The following is a 26,044-nucleotide window of genomic DNA, read 5'->3' on the forward strand; positions in this document are numbered from 1 at the left end:
CTGAAAGTTTCGATTGCTACTCAGCAGATTAGACATGGTAGGGGTCCTAGAGGGAGAGAAAGAGGGCGAGGTGGAGATGGTGGGGGAGATGGAGGAGGGAAAGATAGAGGGAAAAGAAATAGAGGAGGGATAGATAGAGGGTAGAGAGATGGAGGAGGGAGAGATGGTGAAGGAGGAGAATGAGATAGGGCTCAGATAGATCTGATAGTAATAGTTGTAGAGGAGGTGGAGGGTGAATGAGAGGATGTGGATATCAGTGGAGGTACTACATCTATGAGTAGTTCTAGTGAGAGTTGGAATGAGAGTGAGAGCAATGAGTTAGTATCAGGCTCATCAAGAAGAGATAGAGATGAGGGTGGTGATGGTGGACATGATGTTGATATGCCCTAGGCTATGGAGAGAGGAGATGTGGAGGGAGGATGATGAGAAGGGAATGAGGGAACTGGTTAGGAGTTTGGAGGACTTGGTTGCTACTTTGTGGCATTGGTGGATGGAGAATAGAGATTAGTATCAACAGATGATGGAGGAGCCAAGTACAAAGAGGAATCAGATAGCCATTGAGAGAGATCATTTCGGTGCAGACAAGTGAATAACTCAAACAATCATCTTTTGTTATTGCTGCAATGAATATGATGCCTTTATGAAGGAAACTATATGAGATGCAATGATTTCAAAATGATAAGCAAGTACATAAAGTAATTTGTAATTAAAACCCAACCCTTTAGATGTAATATATTTTTAGGTGCATGTTGTTAATTTGATCAGGGAGTGGATCTCCCTCCATTGTTTGTAAATGATAAGAATCATTTCCAACTACTTTGGTTATAACAAAAGGACCTAACCAGTTAGGCTTGAGCTATCCTAGTTTTTCATGTTTTGCGAGATTACTGTGATTTTCGTTAAGAACGATATCTCCTACCTCAAAGAAATGTGGTTTTACTCTTTTGTTGTAGCTTTTTTTCATTCTGTTTTGATATCCTTGTAAGTGATTTAGTGCGCTTTACCGTTTTTTGTCTAGGAATTCTAGTTCTTGCAAATGTGCTACTCTGTAGTCTTCTTCTGATATAATGTGTTTCAGAGACTCTTAATGATGGCAGTTCTACCTTGATAGGAAAAATAACTTTTGAACCATAAACCAAAGAGTAAGGTGTGGCACCAGTTGTTGTGTGGACGCTAGTTCGATAAGCCCAAAGAGATGAATTTAGCTGAAGATGCAAATCTCGTCCAGTGTTGTTGACAACTTTCTTTAAAATTTTCAAAATAGTCTTATTGGTTGCATGTGCTTGACCATTGCTTTGGGGATAGTAGGGTGTTGCAAAATGTTGTGGGATTTGAAATTGTTCACAAAGTTCACTCACTTCTTGATTTTTGAAGGGTCGCCCGTTGTTAGTTACAATGCAAATGGGGACTCCATATTTGCAAATTATGTAATTCAAAATGAGCTTAACTATTTTCTTCCCTATTGTGAAGTTCAACGAGATAGCCTCAACCCATTTTGTAAAGTACTCAGTAGTTGTGAGTATAAATTTATGTCTGTTGGAGGAGGTAGGGTGTATTCTCCCCACAAGATCTAGTTCCCACTATGAAAATGGCCATGGTGATGTTATTGGCTAAAGATCTTGAACAACTGCATGGATTAGGTTTTCATGTATTTGGCATTGTTTGCATCTTTGGACATGCTTGTAAGTGTCCTTTTCCATTATAGGCCAATAATAACCTATTTACAACAATGTTTTTGCTAGAGTAGGTCAAGTAGAATGTGCCCCACATATGTTGTTGTGGAATTTTTTTAGGGTGATTTGTGCTTCCTCAACATTGAGGCATATGAGCAAGGTGTCATCTACACTCTTTTTGTATAAAATGTCAGCAATGATTGAATGTCTTTCTGATTGTTGGATGAGTGACTTTCTTTGATTTTGTGAAAGATCAGGAGGTATGTATTGATCATGAAGGTATGTATATATTTTGTACCATGGGGACTTAGGTCCTCTTATCATACATACATATTCAGTGGACGATATTTCATAAGATGGCACAATGATTTTTTCCACTTGAAAATCAAAGTGAGTTCAATTGTTAGGTGTATCCAAGAGAGAGCCTACTATTGCCATTGTATCAGCTGCCTTGTTTTGTGCTCTTGGTATTTTTTCAAATGTTACATTGGTGAAGTATTGTTTGTAATCATCTCTACCAATTGTTTGTAGGGTCTTAGCTTATCATATTTGTATTGTAATCATCATTGACTTGATTAATAATAAGTTGTGAGTCTTTGAAGACTTGTAGTTCCATGATCTTCCATTGTAGTGCAATACAGAGTCCTATCACTAGGGCTTCATATTCAACAATGTTATTGGTGCAAGGGAAGTCGATCCTGGATGATTTAGGAATGGAATCTCCTTGAGGAGTAATAAATAGAATTCCTACTTCTGCTCCATGGTTTGTGTGAGATCCATCAAAGTATAGTTTCTAGTTTTTTTATGCTAACATTGCAAATACTGATTCATCTGGAAAATCTACGACCATCAGATGACTGTCTGGTGCTTCTGCAAGTTGGTCTACTATGATCTATCCTTTGATGGGTTTTCTATCAACATATTCAATGTTGAATTCAATGAGTATCATGACCCACTTACAAATCCTTCCAATTAATGTCACTTTGTTTATCAAGTACTTGAGTGGATCGAAGTGTGCAATGAGCTAGAATTTATGACTCAACATATAGTGTCTCAGTTTTTGTGATGCAAAAACTACTACAAGACATGCTCTTTCTATTGGTGTGTAGTTGAGTTCATATCCAATGAGTGTTCTACTGATGTAGTAGACAACTCTCTCCTTTCCTTATTCATCATGTTGTGCTAGGAGAGCACCTAAGGAGGAATTTGTTGCAACTATATACAGGAGTAGTGGTTTCCCATGCATGGGTGAAACAAAGACTGGTATGAACAAAATATATTCTTCTAGTTTCTGGAATGCTTCTTGGCATTATTATGTCCATTTGAATGTTCCTTATGGATTGTAATCTGCCTTGTAAACTTTTGAGTTGTTTGAGTGTAGTGGGTGATGACATGTCTAAAATGGCTTTTACTTTTTCTAGATCTATTTCAATGCCATGATTGGATACAATGAATCTCATAAGTTTGCCAGATGTTACTCCGAAAACACATTTTTTTGGATTGAGCCTTACATTGTATTTCTTAATTCTATCAAAGATTTTAGCCAATATGTTTAGATAATCATCTCTTGTGTTGGATTTTGCTAGCAAATCATCTACATAGTCTTCCATGATTGTGTGTATCATGTCATGGAACAAGGTGGTCATTTCCTTTTGATAAGTAACACTTGCATTTTTAAGGCTGAATGGCATCATATTCTAGCAATATGTTCCCCATGGACAAGTGAATGTTGTCTTAGGTTGGTCCTCTTGTACAATCCTAATTTGATTATAACCAGAAAAACCATCCATGAGTGATAGCATTTCATTTCCAGCTATCCAATGAAAGTCATCTTTTGGGCAGGCCTTGTTGAGATCTATGAATTTGGTGCAGATCCTGATACTTCTAGTATGCTTGGTTAATGGGACTAGATTTGAAATCTCCCCAGCATAGTCTATGGATCTAATAAAACCCACTTTCAACAATTTTTGTAGCTCAATTTTGACTAATAAAGCTATGTGAGGGTGCATCTTTCTGAGTTTTTGTTTATATGGTTTGACTCTTGGTAGTAATGGAAAATGATGTAAGACCAGTTCAGGATCTAACCCTGGAATATATTCATAAGACCATGAGAAATTGATGGGTATTCGCTTAAAGAATTGGATAAACTTCTCTTTTTTTGTTGGATTCAGGGACTTTGCTAGGTGTATATTACGGACTTTTTTAGCATCACCGATGTTGATTTCTTCGGTTTCTTATACTAATAATTATGATTTATCTTTATCAATAGGAATAGTGTCTATTCTACTATAAGAAATGTGTTCTACTTCATTATAATTGTCTAGATTGGAAGAGGAGCTTGCTTCTCCAAAATATGTAGTCCTATCCAAATCTATTGCAAAACCAGCTTTATGATCATCATAAGGGAGTTTGTCCCTTGCACCCAAAAATTCAGCTATGCCTTCATCATTTGGAAACCAATCTAATTGTGGCTTTTCTTTTTGCCCCCAGTCAACCATTTGTGGGTGTATAAGGGGTAAGCCATTGTTCCCTTCTATTATAGAAGATCCTGATAACATGCATACTTGGTTATTTGGATGACCTGATATATCCTCATCATCAGTTGCTTGTGGTTTGTCATCATGATTAGATAGGAATTCATAATCATGAGAATATATCACACTTTCTATGTATGCTTCACTTTCTGAGACTGTGTCGCTCATCTCCTCTTGTTCTTGTAGCTGAGTTTGATTAGTGGACCTCCTTTGTATGGTGGATACCCTTCTTAGGCCTAGTATCATTTGTTATAGTCTCTCTTCATCTGACTCAAATGGAGGAGCCTGTGTTGTTTTGCTTGGTAAAAGTATTGACAACAACCAAGGATTAGGCTTATTTTTTGGTGCTAAGCTTGTATCTATTACCATATTTGCTTGTTCAGATGTCTCTGCTACTGTATTCCTAGATTATTTTGTCTTAGTTTCTTGTAGAATTTGCCTCATATCTTCACCATCTGATTCCATACTAGAAGGCGTTGGTTCTCTCCTTCTTCTTTGAGATGAAGATGGAAATACTTGTGTTGATAACTGATTTCAAGGTATGTATTCTAAGGGTAACCTAGGCTTGTTCAGAATATTTAGTGTATGTTGTCTTGTCATTGTTATCTTTAGTACATGTTTCTATCCTAGCCCTTGATTCTTTGGGTTTTCATGTGGTAGAACAAGATCTAATCTGCCTTGCTTCTGTAATCCCAATCTCGTGGTACCATCGTACCCATGTTTTTGTAACATCTTGAAACCATTGCCATACTAGTCTAGAGGTAACCTAGGTATTGTCATGTCATCTTCTTCTTTATATATCCACTAATTGACATCTTCATTTAGAGATTCTTCTTGTAAGTCTCCTCATATAATGAAAGAGCATGAATTTGAGTACTTCCATATCTATTTTCCTTTATCTTGCTTCATTACTATGTTTTGTAGCTTCCCAAAAGACCTAGGCAAAATGGATGATTGTCTACCATTCAAGGTACTTGAAATGGAATAATCCCCACAACCAACTTAATTTGTAAAGAAGATGTGGTAGGTGTATTTTTTTCTATTTCTATGACTATCAACGATTCCATTTGTAGGTGAAGTGGAGTTGCCTGATTGTTTGGTACTTGATTGTCTGTGCTCGCCCTTAAATAATTGCAGTGTTGAAAAGGGTTTGGGTCACCATGAATGGTGATCTCAATGTCATTGTATGGGAACTTCACACATTGGTGAAAATTTGATGGTAGTGCCTGCATGGAATGTATCCATGGGAGGCCTAATAGCATATTGTACCCCAATTCTCTGTCTAGGACTTGAAAGGTGATGTCTATTGTAACTGGCCCTATTTGTACTTACAAATTCACTACACCCTTAGAAGGGCATTCCTCATCATCATAGGCTTTGATATTGATCAATATAATGTTCGGAATATCCTAAAGATTTAATCAAATACAATGTACATCCTACTCAATGAATGCGACCTTTGAAGCTGCCAAGTTTCCAACCATGGACTAGAATGTATTCTCATCAATATCTCTGGCAACAACTAAATCTTCTAATGCTTTGTCAAGGACTACCTTATGAGTTGGCGATATGCACAATAACTCAAATAATGAAATTTGAGCTGGAGTTTGCTTCAACTGATCCACCATATTGTAATTTCTAGTTGTTGAAGGGGGATTTAAAGGTACCCCTTGCAATGTGACCTTTGATCTTCTAGTGATGACAACATAGTCTTTGCTTGTGGGATTTATTGTGATTGTTGTTAGGACCTGGAGGCAACTGAGAGGGGGGGGGGTGAATTAGTTGTCAATTAATTTCAACCCAAATATAACTTAATCAAACTTGATACATGATACCGGTAAACCAAACTTAATGCCTGTTGACACATTAGCAGTTAATATTAATACCAGTGAAACTCAATGCATAAAACAGAAAGAGAAACAATATCCATAACACATAACACAAAGATTTGTACGTGGAAATCCTATAAGGGGAAAAACCACGGTGGGAAACCTTACCCACAATCAGTTGATACTACTGCAGATAGTATGTGTATACAAATGGGGTCTGGACATGCAGAAAGGCCAACTCCCTAGAGCTACTCCTCAATCACAAAATAGGAGTCACATTGACTACAATTGGATGGTTAAATCCAATGATAATGTACTGCTCAAAGTAGCATCTCCAATGTCAGACTTAGTATCGATTAAGCTCTAATAATCGCCTTCAAACCTTCCTTGAACCTTCTCTATGGTCTTCTCATATGATCTTCAATATTCCCACATACCATGTTACAAAACCTTATACCATATACTGTTATCTTCCTTCTGCCTATTACATTATCTCACAAATGAGATCTTACATATATATCAAAACCTAGGACCAAATGAGTAGGTCGGCTTTTCCAAGAATATTACAATTAAACCAATTACAAATAAGTCAAGATGTGATGCATCATGTTGACTCAATACATTTACAACAATATCCAATTAATTAAATCATCTCCATAACGTGTCGTGCTAATCTGGAATAGACAATGCATGTCGGTCCCTAACCAAGACCAATTTGCCAGTAACAACAAATATGTCAACCTAATTAGACCAATAACCAAAATACCAAAACCAAGTGTCCAAACCATGTCTTCGACATAACCAAGTGATCTCCAGATGATAACAAGTCATCTTCAGTGCCGGTGAACAATATAACTTGTCGGTGAATGATATTCCGGTGACTGTGCATAAGTCACTGAACTTGCCGGTGAAAAAAATGTGTCGGTTCAATATAACCAAAGATCTCCAGAAGATAAGTGTTAACATCAATGACAAAACCAATGCAACACATCCATAATACCAACAATGTCCCCCTTTGGCATTGTTGGAAACACAAGATGGAAAAACATCTAAGTGCTAAAACAGAATGCCAAAAACCAACAATCTTCAGAATAGTTCAATACCAAAAATCAAAATACAAAGGTAGAGAGTATATATCTCTCCGCCAATGAATAATATTTTACCATAGATATCTCTCCCCCAATGAATAATGTTTTTCCATAGATATCTCTCCCCCTTTGACATCAAATGCCAAAGAAACTCAAATACTAGAACATATAGCCAACTCATAAAACCAATTACAATAACCAATTGTTTTAACCAACTACTCCCCCTGAGAAGTAGCTCACCTCCATCAAAGCCAGAAAAAAGTTTTTCTATTAGTTTTGTCAGTTTGATGCCAATCATCAACTGTGTAAGTCTCTACTAGTGAGGGTATTACCTGAAGCTACTCTCTGAGATATTCAAAAGTTTCCTTAGGAAAAGGCTTAGTAAAGATAGTTGCAATCTCCTCTTTAGTATTCACATAAACCAATCTCACTTCTTTTGCTTCAACATTCTCTTTCAGAAAATTATATTTGATAGAAACATGTTTAGTTTTAGAGTGAAATACCGGATTCTTAGATATATCAATTGCTTTTGAATTATCACAATAAATGATTATAGGTTCTTTGCATTTTACCTTTATGTCCTTCAACACTTTTTTGATCCATAATACCTGAGTACAATTAGTTGCCGCTGCAACATATTCTGATTTTGCTATCGATAATGATGTACAACTTTGTTTCGTGCTCAACCATGAAATCAATCTACTACCAAGAAAGAATGCCTCACCGGTGGTGCTCTTTCTGTCATCTACATCTCCTACCCAATTTGCATCGGTGTATGCACATAAATCAAAATTTTCATCTTTAGGATACCATAAACCAAGATTTGTTGTGCCTTGTAGATATTGGAAAATCCTTTTCACTGTTGATTCATGATTTTCTTTAGGATTACTCTGAAATATTGAAACAATACATATTGTATTCATTATATCAGGTCTTGTTTGTGTCAAATACAGTAATCCTCCACTCAAGATGTATATCTTGTTGGATTAACAGGAGTTGAATAATCCTTCAATGTCAATTTATTAGTTGTAGTCATAGGAGTACTTACTAGTTTGAAATTTTCCATACCAAATTTCTTTAGTAGTTCCTTCAAGTACTTTGTTTGACATATAAATATACCTTTATCAGTCTATGAAATCTGCAATCCTAAATTTGTTTTATCTCCCCAATCATAGATATTTCAAATTCTTCCTGCATCTTATTAGCAAAGTCTTTACATAGTCCATCTTACCCTCCAAAAATGATATCATGAACAAAAATTTCAATAACCAAGATGTCTTCATTAGTCACTTTGAAATATAAGTTGCTATTAGCATTACCTTTAGTGTAAGCAAGCTTCAAAAGATATTTGTCTAATCTAGCATACCAAGCTCTAGGATCTTGCTTCAATCTATACAAAGCTTTCCTTAATCTGCAAACCATATCTTTATCATTTGTCAATGAAAATCCATGAGGTTGTTCAATGCAAATTTCCTCTTCAAGATCACCATTCAGAAATGCACCTTTTACATCCATTTGATATACTTTATAGTTCTTGTGAGCTGCAAATGCAAGAAATAATCTGACTACCTCAATTCTAGCTACCAGTGCAAAGGTTTCATTGTAATCAATTCCCTCTTTCTGTGAATATCCTTTACACACTAATCTTTCTTTATTCCTGATTACCTTACTATCTTCATTAAGTTTATTTCTGAATAACCATTTAGTTCCAATTACATTTTTGTCTTTAGGCCGGGGAACCAATGTCCATGTATTGTTCTTTTTAATTTGTTCTAATTCATCTTCCATAGCTTTAATCCAATGTTTATCTTCACATGCCTCAATAACAAATGTTGGTTCAATTTAAGAAATTAAACATACCTCTTCATTTTCCAATCTTCCTCTTGTCATAAAACCTTGATACTTATTCCCAATTATAAGACTTTCAGATTGATGCAGTCTTACATACCTGGGTGTGTTCACTTACTGCTATTCTTCAGTCACTGTGGAATTCTTTGATGATGCTGGTGTGACTGGATCCACATTTTGTATTGGTGCACTATGTATGGGTTCATTTATGATCATCTCAACTATCGGTTCAGAATCCATAGATCTTGAATTTCCTCTAAATTGTTCATCTATCTTTAAATTTGCACTCTCAATGATTTTTTGCATTCTTTTATTAAAACATCTATATGCGTTGCTCTTAGATGAATAACCAATAAATATTCCTTCATCACTTCTAGGATCAAATTTACCAATATACTCATCTCTCCTAATATAGCATTTGCTTCCAAATATTCTGAAGCATTTAAGAGTAGGAGTATTACCAAACCATAGTTCATAAGGGGTCTTACCGGTTTCATCTTTGATGTGAACTCTATTAAAAGTATAAACTGATGTATTCATTGTTTCTCTCCAGTACACATGAGGTAGATTTGCTTCTAATATCATGCTTCTAGTTGCATCCGGAATAATTTTGTTCTTCCTTTCCACAACTCCATTTTGCTGAGGTGTCTAGGGTGCTAATAGTTGTCTTCTAATTCCATTCACTTCACAAAATGTATTAAACTCCTTAGATGTAAATTCTCCTCCTTGATCTGATCTTAAACATTTGATTTTCTTACCGGTTTCATTCTCTACCATTGCCTTGAATAGTTTGAATTTCCCAAAAGCTTCTGATTTCTCCCTGAGAAAGGTAACTCAACACATTCTAGAATAATCATCAATGATTAGCATAAAGTATCTATCTCCCTGTAGACTTCTTGTTCTTGTCGAACCACACAAGTCAGTATGAAATAAATCAAGAACATTATTGGATTTCTCAGAAATACTCTTAAAATTTGTTCTAACTTGTTTTCCCATTTGACATTCCTTGCATATCGTATTATGAGGTTTTACAATCTTAGGTAAATCCCTTACTGCCTTATATAAACTAATCTTTATAATGCAATCAAAATTCACATGACAAAGTCTTTTATGCCATAACCAACTTTCATCAATATGTGCAATCAAGCATGTCTTTTCATTGTTATTCAAATGAAAGATATTACCTCTAGCCTGATTACCAATTGCAATTTCCAGGCCGGTTCTATTCATGATTTTGCATTTACCATTCTTGAACTGTAACTGAAATCCCTTTTCAACTAATTGACCAACACTCGAAAGATTATGCTTCAAACCTTCAACATAATAAACGTTGTCAGTATTGTGCTTACCATCAAAAGATATAGTGCATTTCCTTTGATCAAACAAGATTTGTCATCCCTAAATCTTACTAGACCTCCATTGTATTCCTCAAAAGATAAGAATTTACTTTTATCACCGGTCATATGATGTGAACATCCAGAATCTATAATCCATTCATCCTTTTCTTGAATTTTAGTTGCCAGGGCCTGCTCTACTAGTGGAATAGTAGGTATGGATTGATCTTCTTTTATTGCATCAAAAGCCCATCCATTGTCTGTCGGTTCTTCATCAGAATCATCAATAACTCCTTCATCAGCATAGTAACATGATTTGTCTCTATTCTTCTTAAATCTATATCTTTGATATTCAGGGTTAGGTTTATATGTCCTTTTAGCTTCTTCTCTCAATCTTGCATGTCTATCAATACATCTAGATGGCATATGACCAACTTTATTGCATTTAAAACATTTAAATGGTGCTTTACCTTCATACTTACTTCCAATAGGACCTTTAGGCATTTTCCTTGCAAATAGTTCTTCAAGTTCTTCCAATTCTTCATTTTCCTTTCTGATATCTTCAAGTTCTCTTGCATAAAGTGCTTTCCAATTAGATTTGTCAAATGATGATGATGATGTTGAAGATGATGATGCTTTGAAGGCTAAATCTATTTTAATTATAGCAATAGGAGCAAATTCCTCAAGCTCAAATGCTGAAAGTTTTCCAACCAAGGTATCTCTAGATACTGCTATATTAGGCATAGTTCTCAACTCATTAATAGAAGTTAATTTCATTTTGTATGCCAGTGGCAATGCTCTTAAAACTTTAGAAACAATTTCATCTTCACTCAAGGATCCTCCACAATATTATATTCCCAAAACAATTTCATTAACCCTTTTCATAAAAGCAAAAATTCTTTCATCTTCTTCCATTTTTAGATATTCATACCTGACCCGGAAGCATTCTAGTTTTGCAATTTTGACAGTGGTATCTCCTTCATTTAATGTCTCTAGTTTATCCCAAATAGCTTTAGCAGTAGATCGATCTGATAATGCAATGATTTGCTGATCTGACAAGGCGCTCAAGAGTGCTTCTCCTGCTTTGCAATCATTCTCTTGATCCTTACCCAATGTTGGTGGATTAGGTTGATTCAGAGTAGGACCAACATATCCATTCTTTGTAACATCCCATATGTCTCTTCCAATGAAATTCAGATGTGTCTCCATTTTGATCTTCCATATACCATAGTTAGTTTGATCAAGTTTCAGACTGTCCTTCCTGAAAAAGTTTGTTGTCATAAAATCTCCTCAAGCTGTTAAACTTCTGCAAAAAGAGGACTTAGCTCTGATACCAATTGTTAGGACTCGGAGACAACTGAGAGGGTGGGGGTTGAATTAGTTGTCAATTAGTTTCAATCCAAATATAACTTAATCAAACTTGATACTTGATACCGATAAACCAAACTTAATGCCAGTTGACATATTAGCAATTAATATTAATATCGGTGAAATTCAATGCATAAAATAGAAAGAGAAACAACATCCATAACACATAACACAAAGATTTGTACGTGGAAACCTTGTAAGGGGAAAAACCAATATGGGAAACCTTACCTACAATTAGATGATACTACTGCATATAGTATGTGTATACAAATGGGGTTTGCACATGCAGAAAGGCAAACCGCCTAGAGCTCACTACTCAATCACAAAATAGGAGTCACACTGAGTACAATTGGATGGTTAAATCCAATAATAATGTATTGCTAAAAGTAGCATCTCCAATTATGGATTTAGTACCGGTTAAGCTCTGATAATCACCTTCAAACCTTCCTTGAATGTTCTCTATGGTCTTCTCATATGATCTTCAATATTCACACATACCATGTTACAAAACCTTATACCATATACCGTTATCTTCCTTCTGCCTGTTACATCATCTCACAAATGAGATCTTACATATATACCAAAACTTAAGACCAAATGAGTAGGTCAGCTTTACCAAGAATATTACAATTAAACCAATTAGAAATAAGTCAAGATGTGATGCATCATGTCGGTTCAAAACATTTACAACAATATCCAATTAATTAAATCATCTCCATAAAGCGTCGTGTTGATCTGGAATAGATAATGCATGTCAGTCCATAACCTAGACCAATTTGTTGGTAACAACAAATATGTCAACCCGCTTAGACCAATAACCAAAATACCAAAACCATGTCTTCGACATAACCAAGTGATATCCAGATGATAACAAGTCATCTTCAGTGCCGGTGAACAATATAACCTGCTGGTGAACGATATACCAGTGACTATGCATAAGTCACTGAACTTGCCAGTGAACATAATGTGCCGGTTCAACATAACCAAATATCTCCAGAAGATAAGTGTTGACATCAATGACAAAACCAATGCAACATATCTATAATACCAACAATTTTAGCCACTATGTCATCTCCTCCACTAAGTGCTTTTATGGCATAATCAAACACGACATTAGTATAATTGGCAGTACTGTTTTGTTCATTGGAACTAGAAGCCTTTCCTTTGTCATGCTTGACAAATGGATCCTTGAAGATGGTATGATCTATGTTTGGTGTCTTCCTAGCATCCACAGTAATGTCACCTTGATCAATGAGATCTTGTATGAGGTTCTTCAGTTTGTATCAACTTGTTGTCTTGTGACCTTTATTGCAGTGGTATTCATATAAATCATTGTCACTCTACCAAGTGGGCTTAAATGGACCTGGTTCATAGGGCTTGACTTCTGGTATATTATCGAATTACTTTGTATCAGTTTTTTGAGTGTTGATTCAATAGGTTTACCAAGGGGTGTAAAGCTTCTTCTGGGTGTGCCTGCCCTTGGTGGTCTTGGATTGCTTGACTGCAGGGTATTGGTGTTGTTTATTTGAGTTTGATTCTTACTGGCAAGATCAACTAGTCCTTGTAGAGATACTGTTGGTTGAGATCTATTTACAACATGGGCATCGACAAATCCATCATTTGTAACATTCTTATTCCTAGGACAAAATTTTGGCCTTCCATTATTTGTACTCGTGTTTGGCCCATTATCTTTGTGGTGTTTCAATATCCCTTGATCTAATAGGCCTCTTTCACATTTGATTGCTTTTTACGTGATGTCTTTAAAAAAAAATTAGGCATTACATTTGTAATGAATACTTAATTGGAGGTACAAGATTTTCATTGAAAATGTCTACTTGCTCAGCTTTAGGGATGTGACTAAGACATCTATGATATAAACCTCTCCATATTTGCAAGAATGTAGCAAAGGTTTCTCCTTCCCTTTTCTTTGTTGCACATAAATTCATCAAGGTAACTGGATTATCTATATTGAATACAAAGTTTGATATGAATAACTCAACTAGTTCACCCCATAAATCAATCTTAGGTGGGAGGTGTGAAAACCATTCAAATGTTCTCCCTCCAAGACTTTTGGAAAATAGCCTCATTAAGTATGTATCATCGTGGGCTACCTCAATACATGTTGTGAAGAGGTCTCTGACATGATCTCGAGGATCACCTTTCCCTCTATATTTGTTGAACCTTGGAGTTTCAAAATACGTGGGAAAAGGTGGCATGTATAAATTTTTGTCAAAAGGATATGGATGGAGGTCCTCCATTGTATAGCTCTTTTTATCATTGACTATTTGCATACTAGTCATCTATTTCTGAAGATTCTACATTTATTGAGTCAGCATCTCTATTTATGTCAATGGTGTACTGACTTGATGAGTGTTTCCCACAAAAGGGATAGTATTAGAGTATCTTTGAGCTTGCTAAAATGTAGACTAGCCATGTAGTTGTGTACCATAAGTCCCACTAGGTGGTGTAAAGTATGCAAATTATGTATTCACATTAGGATGAGTTGAGATAGTTATCCCTTGATTCACATTTTGGCCACTCTAGGTGGGTCCACCTGAAACTGAAGGTTGAGTTATACTTGTTGAAGCAGGATTTTGAGATATTGTAGCTTGCATTGTTGCACTAGGCATTGTCTGAGATGTAACATTAGTACTTGTTGATGCAACTGTTGATGGTGCTAAAGTTGTAGTTGCTTGAGTATTTGGAGATACATCCTAGGTTGATGTATCAAGTGTTCTTGAGTTTGTGTAATAGTAGGTACTTGAGGAACATTTTGATTCAATGTCACACCTGGTAGCAATATAGCCAAAATGTCCACCCCTAGAGGTAATTTGGCCCCATTTTGGAGTAATAGTGCAAGATATTTGTCTCTATCATTATTGATGAGAGTGTTGAGAATCATAAGCATTGTAGGATCTTGGTAGGTTGCTTCCAATTATTCTTTTGTCAGATTATATTATATTTCATCATGGAAGGCATCCTGTTTGTGTTTGTTGATAAGGTTGTGGGTCTCCATCTCGGTGTTTATTGATTTGTGGACAAGTTCATATTCCATGTTGGTTTAACTGAAGGGTCATTTTAAGGTTACATTTTATGTTTTGCCTTTTGAGCACGTGTTAATGGCATGAATGTTATTTCAACGTGAGCTTGACTCTTTAAGATTCTCTAAAATGCAAATGAAAGACTCAGCTAAATGTAGCTAGGTATGCTTCTAAGACTTTCTAAAGACTAAAATGCAGACAATGCAATCTATGAGTGAAGACTTGCTATCAAGGATTTCAAAATTCAAACATAAGATCTTCAACGTATTGCCAAAATGCTTCAAATTTTGCCTCTTCTTCGATTTGATTTTTGAGGTCTATGTCAATTTGTACTAACTTCCGAACCTCCTCATCTATGATAGATTGGACTATGTTGTATTGGTCTTGATCAACTAAGAATATTTAAACCATCAATTATTTCTAATTGACTATTGTTTGACCCAAGATTAGGTTGCTCAAATGGGAATTTGTCATCTCCATTTAGACCCATATACTAAAGATTACAATGCAAACTATATGGAATATAGGAATGATTGATACTTTACTTTAAGGACTCTAATGAGGATTTAGAAACTCTGCTATGATCTTTTCAACCAATTGTTTGATGGCTTCCTTTTGAGACATGTTTTTTATCTTTTTCCTCAATTTTTCATCAAGACGGACATATTTCCGGATCTCATTATCTATGATGGTTTCAACTATATCCTACTAAGAACGATCAAGTTTTAGTTTCCAAGTAAGGTTGTCCAAACTATCAATTATTGCTAATTGGTCGTTGTTTGGTCCAATATTGGGTTGCTTAAATGGAAATTAAATGTCTCCTTTTAGACCCATGTATTGATGTATGTTTCTTAGACTCTAATGCAATACTGAATTCTATATGAGTGGATGCAACTTGATTGAAGACTAATGTTTTGTGATGTGAGGACTTGTGCAAAAACTTTGTGCAGTATGATGACACTAAAGGACTTGTATGAACTAGATGTCTAGGACTTAAGATCACTTGAGAATGACATGTTTTTCATCTTTGATTTTTTCAAAAGTTTTGGTTTGATGTTGATGTTGATGTTGACACTTGACTTTGTTGAGGGACTTGATCTTGATGTTTTTGACTAAACCTAGTTGATATTCCACTTTCTTTTTGGTATTTTTTAAAATGTTTGAATTTGGTGAAATGTAGCAAAGGACATAGTAGACACATCAAAAAGAATAATAACATAGAAAGAATACTTGTTTAAAGAAGTTTTTTCAAATTCTCATGAATGTTGGAGCCTTTTTCGAAACCCCATTTTGTTTTCGCTATAATTGGTCAATTGATAGCACATCAAGAAGACTCTCCTAATGGTCAAAAGGTAACAAGTATTACCACAACCCACATCTTGATACTCCATCAGCTCAAACAACCTTGTCACACCCTAGGGTGCACCCATTTTTTTGACTTTTTCTGGAAATTAGACCAAAGAAGATTGCTCCTCAATTGTCCTGTTATCCTGGGAGATATATGATGAATAATGATGAACAACAAATACCCTAATTGGTACTAAGAGGGGGAGGTGAATCAGTACAGACAAAAACTCCTCATCACTTTATCATATTAAAACATTCCTGGCCAGTTGTCTTCATCACTAAACTTAACCATGGGTATACCAATTAAACACATAAATTCTTCAGACAACTAAACCAGTAAAACTCAATAATTCAAATATCATTCAACACTTGATAACTACTTCACCAATACACATATGCAAGTGTTGTATCAGTAATACCATAACTATTAGCTTTGCATGCATAATCACTTAAACAGAGAATACTCAATCATCACATAAAAAATGCACAACTCATGACACACAGATTTTTCACATGGAAACCCAAATGGGAAAAACCACGGTGGGGATGAATACCCACAAGCTTATTTTTGAACTTTTTTGAAGCTCGCTCTGTTAGGAGCCTAGTCTGGTTAAAGACTTTACAATTAGGTTCTGCTAGGAACCGATCTTGTTAAAGATCACCCGATTAAAGGATGGCTATATACCCTGTTAAAGGTTACCTTGCTAGAGGATTTGAAGAACTTAATGAACTTGAGTCACTTGGTTAGAGGTTTTACAATAAGCCTGTTAAAGCTACCCAACAAAGGGATTTTCCTACTGTTGAAATGGTTAGAAGACCACAGGTAAAGCTCTGATTTGATAACAACACTATATGCTATGACAGATCCTTTTCAGTTCCTCTACTCTGCAATCACACTCTGCAGTTTTCCACTCATCTACTCTGCAATCACACTCTGTAGTTTTTTCACTCACCGGTCTGGCAAGTATCTCATCGCTTAGATACAAACACAGCATTTGCCAACACTTACAATAACAAACATCATCGACCATATAGACAATAATTAGGTCAGTAGCATAAACCCTAAACCCTAATCAATTTAGGTTTACAATTACAAGCGGTCCAATCCTAACCGTTCAAACACTTGCATAGAATAGAACAATCTCAAATAGATCACAAGTCATTCTGCATCGTCCATTCTTCACCACACATAGAAATTAGTAACCCATCAGACTCTCTTCACATACTGCTAAGAAGAATGTTCATTCCCAAGGTAGACATTTAATGCAATCGATCTTCACATGCAAGATCCTCAAGGAAATCCTTCACGTGCACAAAAATGACGTGCTATCTCAATCTCATCCTTATCTCTTAGTTAAATCATCACAGAATATCACTGGTTGCATCGCACAAGATAGATTGCCAAACCGCAAACCCTAGAGCTGAGACTACCAACCGATAGTCACACATAGTGAAACCCTGACACCAGTTCACTACATCTCTTCATACTGGTTCTCCAACTTGAACATCAATAACAACTTCTTCCAATTTTCATACCAGTTCACCTATACTTATTGACATTAATGACAACATGCATTAGCATCATAATCATCATACTGGTTCATCATATGCCAACAATATATGGTTTGTGTCTTGGGGGCAGATTCTTCCCCACCCTTGCACTATGATAACCCAAGTGTCTAGTTACTGACTCAGTTGGGCTTCTAATTTCTAAGGTTTTTAGAAAGGGTTTCATTCAAGTGGTCACAATCAACAACATTTTACTCTCTATTCAAGGAGGTCTCCCAGTCTATAGAGGTTACGCTCTATAGATTTTAACGTATCGTATAGGCACTGAGGGAGGCATAGTGTCATTATGACATCATGTAACACTCATTGCATATTATTTTCATCACATATGCATTTATTTATAGTGTCTTGGATTACTTGGGTTTAGTCATTGCCACTTAGGTCGTTCCCTCTCACTTGGTCTTATGGGCTACTTGGGAGGTAGGCCTTCTAAAGGTGTTATCCTAATGTAGAAAATGAAATGAAGCCTGAAAAAGGTGGGTCTGGATTTTTTATCACCCAAAAAAGGGGAGAGCATATACCTATCAACTTGAAGACACAAAGAACAATGATTCCTTTTAAACCTACATTGCAATGTCTTCTAAACTATTGGAGATGTTGCTCCAAAAAGGCATGGGGTTCATTTTAATCATCATAGCAATGATGAAAGTTGTATTGTTCTTTTTAAGAACACCAACAAAAAATTTCTACTCTAACCCTGCAGAGAAAATAATGTTAGTGGACATATGGTGGGCTATCTAGCCTAATTTTCTTAGTTACAGAACTCTGTCTTTTCACAAACAAAGAGCAATCCTGATAAAAAATAGAACTAAATAAAGACAATGCAAAAAACCTAAATTGGCAATTGCAAACTAACTACTAAGAAATTGTGAACTGATATTTGATCAATTGAGAACTGATATGCTATCAATTGTGAATTACTATGATAGCAATTGCGAATTGATGTCTGACCAATTGCATAGCAATATCAGGTCAATTGCTCATCAGTTAAATGCAAAAAAAAAAAAAAAAAAATCTTATAAACAGTAGCAAAAGATAGAAGATAGAGATTTTATTCTACAATGAGGTTATCCCAAATCACACGAGCCATGACATCAATATCATCATAAAATTTGTATTTGGCAATGAATCAGTGGATGCTCCTATGGTATTGGGCGATTTCTTCTTTTTCTTCAATTTCACGAAGCTCTCTTTCTACTTTAGGAGTCTTTGGTATGCTCTTTGTTCTCTCCTATGTTGTCTTGCCCTCCTTGCACCTGATATTTTGAAGGTTACCTTTCCTACCATTGGATTAGACACATTTTATGCAAAAAAAGAAAATTTCCAGAATTGAAAGATTTTTATGGGTTATGTGCGCAAGATCAACTAATTAAGAAACGACAAATAAAAAATTATTTTTTCCCCTTTTTTGAGCAATTGCGATGGATTTTACTATAAATTGCAATGGATTTTGATGCAATTGCAAATTTTTGTCTAATCAATTCCAGATTATAGTTTTCTATGCATGTACGGATCTCAAACAATAGAAGAAGGTTAGATCTACTTTATGTCAGGTTCACCAATTGTTCTCATGTTTGGAATCATCAAATCTAAGCTAATTAGACTGAAAGGATGAATCACAAAATCCTTAACTAATTAAAATAATCTTAAACACAATACAATGAAATAAATGATAGAAATAGAAAGATTAAACTAAATTAAAACTCTCTATTCTCCACTTGTGCTTCCATTGTTCTTCTCCATTATTATTGGTGTAGGTGGCTCTTAGGTATTGCACTAATTTCCTACATAAGATGGACAATAACTTTGAAGACTGTGATTCTAGCTTGACTTGAGAAAATAGGTTGAATGTATAGATTTTCAACACAAAGGAGGTGAGAATTTGAACTCAAGTGTTGATTAATAGACAACTGAAATTGATTGATCTGTTAACCAAATTGATTGATGAGTCAACTGAATTGATTAACTAGTAGACTGAATAGACTAGCTAGATGACTGAGTTGATGAATCAGATGATTGAATTGATTAGAGAGATAAGTGGATTAATTGACCAGTTAGAAAAGGTGATTGAGATTTAAAAAGGGTGATTGATGAGTTAATTGAGTTAACTAATTAGATAACTGATTTGATCAACAACTCTAATTTTAGCATGTGTTGTAGGATTTTGAATTGAATTTGATTTTCATTTTCAATTTGGATTTGAATTTGGACTTTCGAATGCTGAAATGCACATGAAATTAACTGAAATTTAGATTTGATGAAATTTGAATTTGGAAGAAATGAAATTAATTGGAATTAAGTGAAATTCGAATTTGGGGAAAATGACATGAAATTAGATGGAATTATTTGGAATTAGAATTTGGGGATTGGAAGAGTTAAATTAATTAATTAAATAATTTAAATGAAATTATTTAATCATAGGAAATTGAATTAATTAAATAATAAAGATTATTTAACTAAGGAAAATGTCACAATTAATTAAACAATTTATATTTAATTAATAATTGAGATAGGGTTAATTGATTAAATGATGAATTGATATAAATTCGATAATTAGAAATGTTAAATGTTTTGATCAGAAGAAATATTTAATTTAATCAAATAATGAAAGAATTACCTAATTAAATAGACAAATAATTAGTGTAGAATTAATGAGACATTTTTCAGTGTCTACATTACTCAATTGACTCAAATATCAAAAAATATTATCACAACTTTCAGCTATCTCAGGATATCTCCAGCTCCAATAGATCAGTTATTGAGGAACTACACAAAACATATTTTGAGCTTCAACAACAGAGGGATAGCATTATCCTTCCTCTAGGATAGTTAGTAGATATGTGTAGTGACTCTATTTCATTGATGAACCATACCTTATCCAAGGAACAATAGTTTACTTTCTATGAGCTAAGCTTAATAGGAGTTGAGCACACTCTTGTATCCCTTTAGGTGAAGACAAAACTTTTAACAAATGCCATTCAACATTGTTATAACAATGCAACTAGTTGGACTACACATATTCAGAAAATCAAATAGTCCTTGGGTTTGTGTAAGGTTATTCTCAGGAGGAGTTAGTGTATAATATTTTATTTGTTGTATTTTTTTGTTTATACTCTTTGTCATTAATGTCAAAGGGGGAGAAAATAAATTGTTTATGTTAGTAGACAATTTGTATAGAAGGACGGTTATGTATATATAGATAAAATTTGTATTTATTAGTTGTCATGTTGCCATTAATGATAAAGGGGGAGATTGTTAAATTGTTGTCATTGATGTTTTTGTGATCTAGGAATATGAGTCTAATCTACTCTAGTATAAATCTGACAAGCTTCAACATACATTTGAGTCTGACATATATCCTTTTTGGGTCCACATTGATTCATGCTACTAGATATTCCCGTAAGATTTTGAGAACATGTTTTGTACTTGGTATAATATCTATGTTCGAGATTTCAGATGATAATGTTTTTTTGTGCCATAGTTATGGGTCTAGTAATATGATACCCTACTTATAGACATAGTGCAGTGTGAAGGTTTTGATCCAATCTTCTTTGGAATCATCAGTTGCATGATAGTTTTGGTGTTTTCATCTACGCCTTGGATCATGGAACTTTTCTTTTTTGGCCGACTTTCTAGTATGGTAAGAACAATTGAGTAGTAGCATACATAAAGGGTTTTTGGTCTAACCCTTCCTTCGGTTGAGCCGACTTGAAGAAGACTCGGTTTGGGTATAAATATAGTTGCTTTATGAAGGATAGAGATATGATTTATTGATCATGCCATGCAATCTATAGTGAATGTGAAAGTGATTATGTATTTCAATGAAATTGTATCTCATGCATATGATAGATGAAATCTTTGATGAATAATGATGACCAGTAACTACTCAACAGATACTAAGAGGGGCGGTGAATTAGTATAGACAAAAACTTCCTTAAATCACTTTGACTGTAAAGACTGCACTAACTGGTAAATAGGATCACCGATCTAAATCAGGGCACTACCAATAAAACACACTGAGACTCTAAAACACAAACCGGTAACACTTAGATCTTCACAAAACCTAATAACTTATTTCCACTTCACCTATATGCATAAGCAAGTAATACATCATCAGAAATATAATGACCACTGGATAAGCATGCTTTACCACTTAACAGAAAAACACTAAGACATCACATGAAAAAGCATTACACATAACACATTGATTTTTCACATGGAAACCCAGCTGGGAAAAACCACGGTGCGGATGAATACCCACAAGTTGTTCTTTGAACTCTTTTGAAGTCCGCTCTGTTAGGAGCCTAGTCCAGTTAAGGACTTTACAATAGGTTCTGCTAGGAACCGAGCCTGCTAGGGATCGCCAGGTTAAGGGATGGCTAAATACCCAGTTAAAGGTTACCTCGCAAGAGGATTTGAAGAACACAATGAATTTGAGTCACTCTATTAAAGGATTTACAGAAAGCCTGTTAAAGCTACCCGGTTAAGGGATTTTCCAACTGCTAAAATGGTTAGAAGTCAACAGGTAATACACTGATCTGATAACAGCACTCAATGCTAATGCAGATCCACTTTAGTTCCTTTGCTTCTGCAATCACACTCTACAGGTATCAACACACTTCTCTGGTCTAGTAAGAATCAAGTATCTCTTCACTTGGATACACACATAACATTTGCCAACAAATTCACAATGCAAATCATCATCAACCTTATAGACAATAGATAGGTCGGTGGCATAAACCCTAAACCCTAAACATTTAGGTTATCAATACAGTCGGTCCAATCCTGACTGTTCAATCACATTGCATAGTGTAAAATGATCTTGAACAAATCTCAAGACATTCTCCATTGTTCGTTCTTTGCCGCTTTTGGAAGCTGATAACCCATCACATGCTCTCCACTGTTTACTGAGACTTCTCACATTCCAGAGGTAGATAGGATCAATCTTCTTCATGCAAGATCCTTAAGGAAATCCTTCACGCACACAAGGATGATGTGGCAACATGATCTGATCTTCATTTCAATGCTAACCCATCACAGGATGTCGTCGATCGAATCACACAGACTTTAAATGCATCAACCGGAAACTGTGAAGCTGAAACTACCAACCGGTAGTCATACCAAATGAAACCCCAATACAAAACTTTCCATATAATGGTTCACATTCCAACATACCACTTCATTTTTCCACATATACCGGTTCTCTTGCCAGTTTGCTTACTTCAATATACCAGTTCATACTTTAGCATATTGACATCAATGACAACATACAATATCATCATGTCATCACACTCTGCACATATGCCAACAATCTTAACAATTCAATTTTTTGTAATATTGGTTGTAAGCCACCCTTCAGTAGTGAGCCATTATAGTTTGGGCAATGAGCCCCTATGTCAGTGAGCCACTCTTGTACTCTATAACTAGTTACAGAATATTGAGATCTAATCTTCTTTGTGGTTTTTCTTGTCTTGGGTTTTCCATGTATAAATCTCGGTGTTATGTATTGTATTGTGTTTTGCTTATTATTCAATTCAATTCTAGAATTAAGCTATGTTATGTGGATGGTTAATTAAAAATTTTAATAGATGTAAGAGAATACTGATTCATCCCTCCCCTCTTAGTATTCTAGATGTTCATCAAACATTTTCTTCCAGATATCAGAAAATAATTCATAGTAGGAGGTCTACCATTCCACAACTAATAAGGTGTTTTAGTTTAATTTACTCTAATCTACACCTATTAAGAAGATACACTGCAGTATGAATTGCTTATTTCCAATACCCATTATCCAAATTAGCATCTTTTAACAAATTCCTAGCCATCTCAATAATAGTTTTATTTTTCCTTTCTACAACACCATTTAGTTGAGGAGTCCTCAGAGCAAAAAAATGCCTTACGATCCCTTGAATTTCAGAAAAATTATCACTCCAATGAAGTAAATTCTCCTCCTCTATTTGATCTTAAGCACTTAATCTTAGCATCTACTTGATTCTCAACCATGGATTTTAAATCTTGAAATCTATCAAAAACCTTAGATTTTGTAAGGCCTTCCCCAAACCAAGCTTTGATTAACTTAGTTGACCATGTTTGACCTATTAATAAATGCTTTATAATTCAATAGAATGGACTGTGTTAGACAGATAGATTGGTGAGAAAGGTAATTGAACCAAGTTATAGAGTTATTGCACCTTGTGGTGTACATTTTGATATGTTATGAATTTGAAATCCTAAAAGATCCATTGATTGGATAATCTTGATTTAATGTATGTCAACTATGTCTGGATGTAGAACGTATATGATTTCGTGATTTGATAACATTGATGAATGTTGATGCTTCATTTATATGCTTTATGATAAAGAACTCTATATGATTCTAGAATAGGATAAATTGGAGAGGATGTATGTCATTATTGGATATGCAGGACTTTATTATGATGATAGAATTAAGATGTATGTTTTATGTGTGGACCAAAATTATGAGAATTGTGATAATTGCTTATGTGGATTTAATTGGATATGAGATATATTGAATTGTTCAAATGTAAATTGTATGCGAAGTGTTTGATGTGTATGCTAATTCATGTGCCTTATATTATATGAGGTTATTTGAAGTTACTAATGTGCATTTGAGTGCGCAGGAAAAGATATTCATGTGACCATGGAAATATTACAGAGAACCAAACCTAGACCTATGTATGTTCGTAAAACTAGGGTTTGTCTATTTGGAGAGACAACATCCCGTTTGTGTTGTATTATATTCGTAACAGTAAATGATGCATGTGTGTTAAGTGTTATTTAATGGATTTATGTAAAATCCACAAGAGACATGATTTCATGTATAAATTTGTAAAAGTATTTTCTTTGTGTCACTTGACACGTGTGGATTTATGTTTAAATTTTTAAATTTGTCTCTTGGTGGGAATTGTTTAACTATAGCTTTTTCAATTAATGTGATGTAATTTCCATAAATGCCTTGGGTAAAGAATCCTTGGGATGGTAAACTTAAGTTTGACCCGAAAATTAACTTCAAAGGGGTTTAAAAGGGGTTAAATGGACACCTAGGGGTAGTTTAATAGGGTTTCCTAAAGCCCATAAGGTATACCTAAGGGTTAGGGGTAATTTTAGGCAAGTTTCTACTCCCATGTGACCTTTTAGACACCCTAAAAAGTAGGTTTTCTAAGTTGTGCGAAAATTGAAATTAGAAGGCTTGAGCTAAGTGGTTAACCTTCCTTTTTGAATGAAAGTTCCCTTTTCCCATTTTACTTTACTTTCCTTTTCAGTTTTAGAAACTTGAGAGAACTCACACTAGTGTCTTCTTAAGCAAGAAAGAGAGATTTTGGGGGTAATCACCCACTCTCCATTTTTGGAGACAAAAGAATTTTGTAAAGAAACAGATAGAATTTGTTTTTGAGAATTTTGGCTAAGGGTAGAAAGAGAAGAACCGTGGAATTGGGCTACTCATCCTCAACAAAACTAGCATACCTTTGGGGCAGTTTAAGGTTGGTTGTATTTTTCTTATAATGATTTCTTATTGCATGTGTGTTGAAAGTATTGTTTGTGTAAAAGACTAGTATCCGTGCATGTTCTCTTGGAGACTTATTGGGTATTTTATGTTTATACTTTGTATGTGTTTTGGGGAGTAATCAAGACCTCCTACTCTTGGGAGAGAGGAGGATCTTGTGGGTGGTAGAAGTGACAACCCTCGAGTGAGAGACTCTCATTATGAGAGCGATCACAAGGGAATTTATGTGACCCTTGCTGCATATCTTGTTTATGCATTGGGGGTCATAAGGAGGGAAATAAGGCATGAATGCCTTGGGGGGCATAAGGAATAAGGGGTTGATTATGTTATACTTGATGTATTTAGTTTGTCATGAGGTGGCTAATTGTTTAACCATACTTGTAGTCTCCTCAGGGTACTTGGTCCACTACCACCCTTGAAAAGACATCACCAATGTGTGGTGTAGTGTAGACCGGGTTTGGGAGTGTGTTTTGAGTTTGTGTGTATTCTGCCTTATGTGTTGCATGTTTGTTACCTATCTAGGGCTTGGTTCTCAGAGCTCAGGGGTGGCTACTAGTTAGCCTAGGTTGGGAGGTGAGCACTCCATGGTCATATCCGTTGATTATTTGCAGGTTGTTGGAAGGAAAGAACTAAGACAAGTAGAAGTTGCTGATTTTTATTTTTTACAGAAGAGATTTGGAAATGGAAAAGTTATGTTTTAAAGTTGCAGCTATGTAATGGGAAACTATGTTGTGACTATTTTCATAAAGTAATGTATCTAATATTTTTAAGATCCTCATTTAATAGAAATGAGAGATCCATTTGTATTGATGGTTATGTTGTATTTGAAAAAGTACTTTAAAGAGATAAAATAGAAATGGAATGAATATTTCTAGGTTTTTTTTATGA

Source organism: Cryptomeria japonica, chromosome 6, assembly GCF_030272615.1.
Source record: "Cryptomeria japonica chromosome 6, Sugi_1.0, whole genome shotgun sequence".
NCBI lineage: Eukaryota > Viridiplantae > Streptophyta > Pinopsida > Cupressales > Cupressaceae > Cryptomeria > Cryptomeria japonica.